Raw genomic sequence first — 6,526 nt, 5'->3', positions numbered from 1 at the left:
ATTTGGAACTTAAAGACACCTCCAGACTGAAAGTGAGGGGATGGAGAATCATTTATCATGCCAACAGACCTCAAAAGAAAGCTGGGGCTGCAATTCTTATATCAGACAAATTAGAATTAAAACAAAGTCTGTAATAAGAGATCCAGAGGGACACCATATCATTCTTAAATGGTGTATCCAACAAGAAAATCTAACAACAGTAAATATCTATGCCCCCAACACAGGAGCAGCCAACTACATAAGCCAGCTGTTAACCAAAATAAAGAATCAGATTGACAATAATACATTAATAGTAGGAGATTTTAACACTCTACTCTCAGCATTGGACAAATCATTTAAACAGAAGGTCAACAAAGAAACAAGAGCTTTGAATGACACATTGGACCAGATGGACTTTGTAGATATATACAGATCATTCCATCCTAAAACAACAGAATACTCATTCTTCTCAAATACACACAGAACTTTCTCCAAAATAAACCACATACTAGGTCACAAATCAGGTCTCAGCCAACACCAAAAGACTGAGATTTTTTCCCTGCATGTTAGCAGACCACAATGCCTTGAAACTGGAACACAATCACAAGAAAAAATCCGGAAGGAATTCAAACACTTGGAAGTTAAAGACCATCCTGCTAAAGAATGATTGGATCAACCAGGAAATCAAAGAAGAACTTAAACAATTCATGGAAACTAATGAGAATGAAAACCTTTCAGTCCAAAACCTATGGGATACTGCAAAGGTGGTCCTAAGAGGAAGATAAATAGCTATCCAAGCCTCTCTCAGAAAATTAGAAAATCCTAAATGCACAAGCTAACCTTATACCTAAGGGATCTGGAGAAAGAACAGCAAGTAAAACCTAAACCACAGGAGAATAATAATAAAGATTAGAGCAGAGAGCAATAAATTAGAACCCAGAAAACAGTAGAACAGATCAACAAAACTAGGAGCTGCTTCTTTAAAAGAATTAATAAGATCGATAAACCTCTGGCAAGACTTATCCAAAAGGAAAGAGAAAAGACCCAAATTAATAGAATTATGAATGAAAGGGGAGAGATCACGACTAACTCCAAGGAAATAGAAACAACTATTAGAAATTATTACCAGTAACTATATGCCAACAAATTAAGCAAACTGGAAGAAACGGATGCTTTCCTGGAAACTTACGAACTACCAAAACTGAAACAGGAAGAAATAGACAACATGAATAGACCAATAACCAGTAGTGAAATTGAAGCAGTAACCAAAAACCTCCTCAAAAAAGACCAGGGCCAGATGGCTTCCCAGGGGAATTCTAGCAAACATTTAAAGAAGAATTCACTCCTATTCTACTGAAGCTGTTCCAAAAAATATAAACAGAAGGGAAACTTCCAAACTCTCTCTTCCAAACTCAGCATTACCCTGATCTCAAAACCTGGCAAAGATCCCATCAAAAAGGAGAATTACAGATAAATATCCCTGATGAACATGGTTGCCAAAATACTTAACAAGATCCTAACTAATAGGTTCCAACATATATTAAAAGTGTTATTCACCATGACCAAGTGGGATTTATTCCTGGGATGCAAGGGTGGTTCAACATTCACAAATCAATCAATATGATAGAGCACATTAACAAAAGAAAAGAACCACATAGTCTTCTCAACTGATGTACAAAATGCATTTGACAAAACACAACATCTGTTCCTGATTAAAACTATTCAGAGTATAGGGATAGAGGGAACATTCTTCAATATCATAAAATCCATCTATGAAAAGTCCACAGCAAATATCATTATTAATGGGGAAAAGCTGAGAACTTTTCCCTTAAGGTCAGGAACATGACAGGAATGCCCACTCTCACCACTATTATTCAAAATAGTGCTGGAAGTTCGAGGCTCAGTAATCAGACAACAAAAAGAAATAAAAAACATCCAAATTGGCAAAGAAGTCAAACTCTCTCTCTTTGCAGATGACATGATACTTTATGTGGAAAGCCCAAAAAGTCTTCCCCCAAATTACTAGAATTTATACAGCAATTCAACAATGTGGCAGGACACAAAATCACTGCACAGATATCAGTTACTTTTCTATACATTAACAATGTAACTGTAGCAAGAAAAATTAAGGAATCAATTCCATTCACAACAGCAACAAAAACCATAAGATACCTCTGAATAAACCTAAACAAAGAGGTGAAGGATCTATACTCTCAAAACTACAGAACACTTATGAAAGAAATTGAAGACACAAAAAGATGGAAAAACATTCCATGCTCATGGATTGGAAGAAGAAACATTGTTAAAATGTCTATCTTGCTGAGAGCAATGTACACTTTCAATGCCATCCCAATTAAAATACCATTGGCATTTTTCAAAGAGCAAGAACAAACAATCCTGATATTTCTATGGAACCAGAAAAGACCCTGAATCGCCAAGGGAATTGAAAAAGAAAACAAAGCTGGGGGCATCACGTTGCCTGACTTCAAGTTATATTACAAAGCTGTGATCACCAAGACAGCATGGTGTTGAAACAAAAACAGATACATAGACCAATGGAACAGAATAGAGACTACAGAAATGAACCCTCTACTCTACGGTCAACTAATTCTCGACAAATCAGGAAAAAATATCCAATGGAAAAAAGACAGTCTCTTCAATAAGTGCTGCTGGGAAAATTGGACAGCCACATGCAGAAGAATGAAACTGGAACATTTTCTTACACCATACACAAAGATAAACTCAAAATGGATGAAAGACCTTAATGTGAGACAGGAATCCTTCAAAATCCTAGAGGAGAAGATAGGCAGTAACCTCTTCCACATCGGCCACAGCAAATTCTTTCAAGACACGTCTCCAAAGGCAAGGGAAACAAAAGCAAAACTGAACTTTTGGGACTTCATCAAGATAAAAAGCTTCTGCACAGCATAGGAGACAGTCAACAAAACTAAGAGGCAACCCACAGAATGGGAGATGATATTTGAAAATGACACTACAGATAAAGGGCTGGTATCCAAGATATTTAAGAGCTTCTCAAACTCAACACTCATAAAACAAATAACCCAGTCAAAAAATGGGCAGAAGACATGAACGGACACTTCTCCAAAGAATACATACAAATGGCTAACAGACATAGGAAAAAATGCTGAACATCATTAGCCATCAGGGAAATACAAATCAGAACTGTAATGAGATACCACCTCACACCAGTTAGAATGGCAAAAATTAACAAGACAAAAAAAACAACAAATGTTGCTGAGGATGTGGATAAAGGGGAACCCTCTTACACCATTGGTGGGAATGCAAGCTGGCACAGTCACTTTGGAAAACAGTATGGAGGTTCCTCAACATGTTACAAATAGAGATACTCTCTGACCCAGCAATTGCATTATTTGGGTATTTACCCCAAAGATACAGATGTAGTGAAAAGAAGGGGCACACAAACCCCAATGTTCATAGCAGCAATGTGCACAACATACAAATTGTGGAAGGAATCAAGAGGCCTTTCAACAGATGAATGGATAAAGAAGATGTCGTATATATATAGAATGGGATATTACTCAGCCATCAGAAAGAATGAATACCCACCATTTGCATCGACATGGATGGAACTGGAGGGTATTATGCTAAGTGAAGTAAGTCAAGCAGAGAAAGACAATTATCATATGGTTTCACTCATATGTGGAACATAAGCACGGAGGACTACAGGGAAAGGGAGGGAAATCTGAAGGCGGAGAAATCAGAGAGGGAGATGAACCATGAGAGACTATGGACCCGGGGAAATGAACTGAGGGTCTCAGAAGGGAAGTGGGTTGGGGGAAGAGGTAACAGGGTGATGGGTGTTAAGGAGGGTACATGTTGTGATGTGCACTGGGTGTTATATGTAACGAATGAATCGTTGAACACTACATCAAAAACAAATGATGTCATACAGTGGCTAACTGAACATAAAAAAAATACCTACAGCTGATTTTTGTCATAATAGTCAAAACCCTGAAAACAACCTATCTACCCATCAATAAAGGAATAGATAACCAAAAAAGCCCCTAATAATAAATTTAGGAAATAAATAATTTAATTAAATAAAAATATACTAAGGAGATTACAGGAATGTTTTGCAATACTTTCCAAAAAAAATCTTCCTTTTCCCATATACCATATGTTAGTTTGTGTAGGTGTAGCTGTTATAGGCTGAGTTGGAGTGAATTTAGAGTTCCATTGTTGTTTAGGGCATATCCATATATTTGCTTGAATTTGCAAATGTCAGTAGATATTGGAATCCAATAAAAATCTTTGGCTAATGAGTCCCATCTTCCTTCAGTGGAAAGAAGTCTGGTGGTATTTTTAATAGTTCTTATTCCTACTAATTGAACAACATAAGTCTGATTGGTCATAAATTTGGGTAGCAAGACAGTAATTAAGCATTTATATATGTTTCAGGAGCCTTTAATAATTTTTCAGAAATTAGGAGAGCTATACGATTTCCATAAATGTACATTTTGGGTTTCTTCAGTTAGTAAAGAAGGCCATTGACCTGTCATCTTTCCCTTGATCAATTAGTACGTCCAGCTGAGAACCTGGGTAGGACTTCACAAGATGGGTAGCATCATAAGCCTTCCATTTACTTTGATCTGTTCCCAAATATCCACTAAAGGCTTTTTTGCCCCAAGGACAGAGCACTGGGTTGCAAATGGGAGCAAATGCCGACACAGATTTGTACTTTCCAGGATTCTTCAAAGCACAAATCAGAGCTCCATAGCCTCCCATGGAGTGGCCAAAAATAGACATCCTTTGGGGGTCCACTGGAAAATTGGCATTTATGAGTTGGGGAAGCTCCTCAGTTACGTAAGAGTACATTCTGTAGTTAGTTTTCCAAGGATCTTCAGTGGCATCCACATAAAACCCAGCACCAGTGCCAAAGTCCCAGCTCTCAACTTCTCCTTTAATATTGCAGCCACGAGGGCTCGTATCTGGAGCAATGATGACAAGGCCATGTTTGGAGGCAGCTTGATGATAACCAGCCTTTGATATAAAATTTTGTTCCATGAAAGTCAAACCAGACAGCCAATATAGTGCAGGGCATTTTCCAGTTTCTGCCTTTGGTGGTAAGTAGATAGCAAATTTCATTTTGCAGTTCAGTTCAACACTGTCATGTTCAAAAACTTTCTGCAATCCTCCAAAGCACTTGTTGCTGGAAATCTTCTTTAATGCCATTGTTCCCCTGACCAATTGCTACTTGCTTTTTTGCCTGCACCAAAGGATAGATGATCCTCGGGGATTGGCGGTGGCGGGGAAACAAGCAGCAGCAGAAGCGGGAAGGCGGGGCCTCATCATCCTGAAATTAAAATATTTCTAATTTTCCTTTTTGTACAAGAAAAAATATTTCTCTAAAGATATATATATATATAAATAATAATAACCACATGACATGATGCTCAAGATCATTAGTCATTAGATAACATAAATGAAAAACACACTAAGATACCAGTTTATATCAACCAGCATCACTATAATGAAAACAAAACCAAGAAACAAAAATAAAACAGAAAACAACTTGTTTGGTAACATTATGAAGAAATTTTATCATTCATAAATTTCTCATGCGAATGTAAAATGTCTCAATTGCTATGGAAACAATTGAGACACTTTTCACACTAAGCAGAGTTAGTATATGACACAGCAATTCCACTCCTAGCCATACAGTGGAGGGAATTGAAAATCTGTGTTCACACTTAAATTAACACTAATGTTAATAGCATTATTCATAATAGCTAAATAGGGGGGAAAACTCACATATCCATTAACTGATAAATGAATGAACAGAAATTTGGTATATTCATACAATGGAATATTATCCAGCCATAAAAAAGAATGTAGCGCGAATACATGCTACAAAATGGATGAACCTTGAAAACATTATGCTAAGTAAATAAACCAGTCATAAAGACCACATATTCAAATACAAATCATATCTCATACCTTCTCTCACCAAGAACACATCCTAGTTCCCTCCCGTAGAGATGTTTTCCTTATTTATTTCTAGTAGTTTAAATTACATGTCTTAATGAGAACTCTTAACACTTAGAATACTCAATTTCTAGTGAAAACTAAGAAGTAAGCAATTCTGGATTGTTACACTAGCATTCTGTGGACTGGCAAATTCAAAAGTATATTTCATAATTTCTAGAAGTGTATTTTTCCTCATAGTAACTTTTTCAATGTGACACAAAACAAGTTTACTAATTCATCCAAATATCTTTAGTTCCTCTTTAATAAGAAGCCAACAGTGGATAAAGCTATGTTCAGTAATCAATGTTTCAGTATTTAATCTTATTTGTAAATAATCTAGATATTTAATGAATATTCATTATTTAACTTATCTCAGTATAACTTTAAGGTTTCAAGTTTTCTTTTTTTAAAGATTTTCTTTCCTTCTTTCTTTCTTTCTTTCTTTCTTTCTTTCTTTCTTTCTTTCTCTCTTTCTTTGAGAAAGAGAGAAAGAGAACACAAGCAGGAGGAATGGCAGAGGGAGAGGGAGAAGCAGGCT

At 36.4% G+C, this 6,526-nt stretch overlaps 1 pseudogene; it reads right to left on the bottom strand.

Annotated features, from left to right (window-relative positions):
- Positions 1 to 4,488: 4,488 nt before the first annotated feature.
- LOC114223746 (S-formylglutathione hydrolase pseudogene) lies at positions 4,489 to 5,295 on the bottom strand (annotated as a pseudogene).
- Between the last annotated feature and the right edge of the window lie 1,231 nt (positions 5,296 to 6,526).

Source organism: Eumetopias jubatus, unplaced genomic scaffold (assembly GCF_037043125.1).
Source record: "Eumetopias jubatus isolate StellerSeaLion01/CBP00866 unplaced genomic scaffold, mEumJub1_p1.0 scaffold_11, whole genome shotgun sequence".
NCBI classification, from domain to species: Eukaryota; Metazoa; Chordata; class Mammalia; order Carnivora; family Otariidae; genus Eumetopias; species Eumetopias jubatus.
Note: the sequence above shows the minus strand (reverse complement) of the source record. Positions and strands in the feature narration are given on the sequence as shown.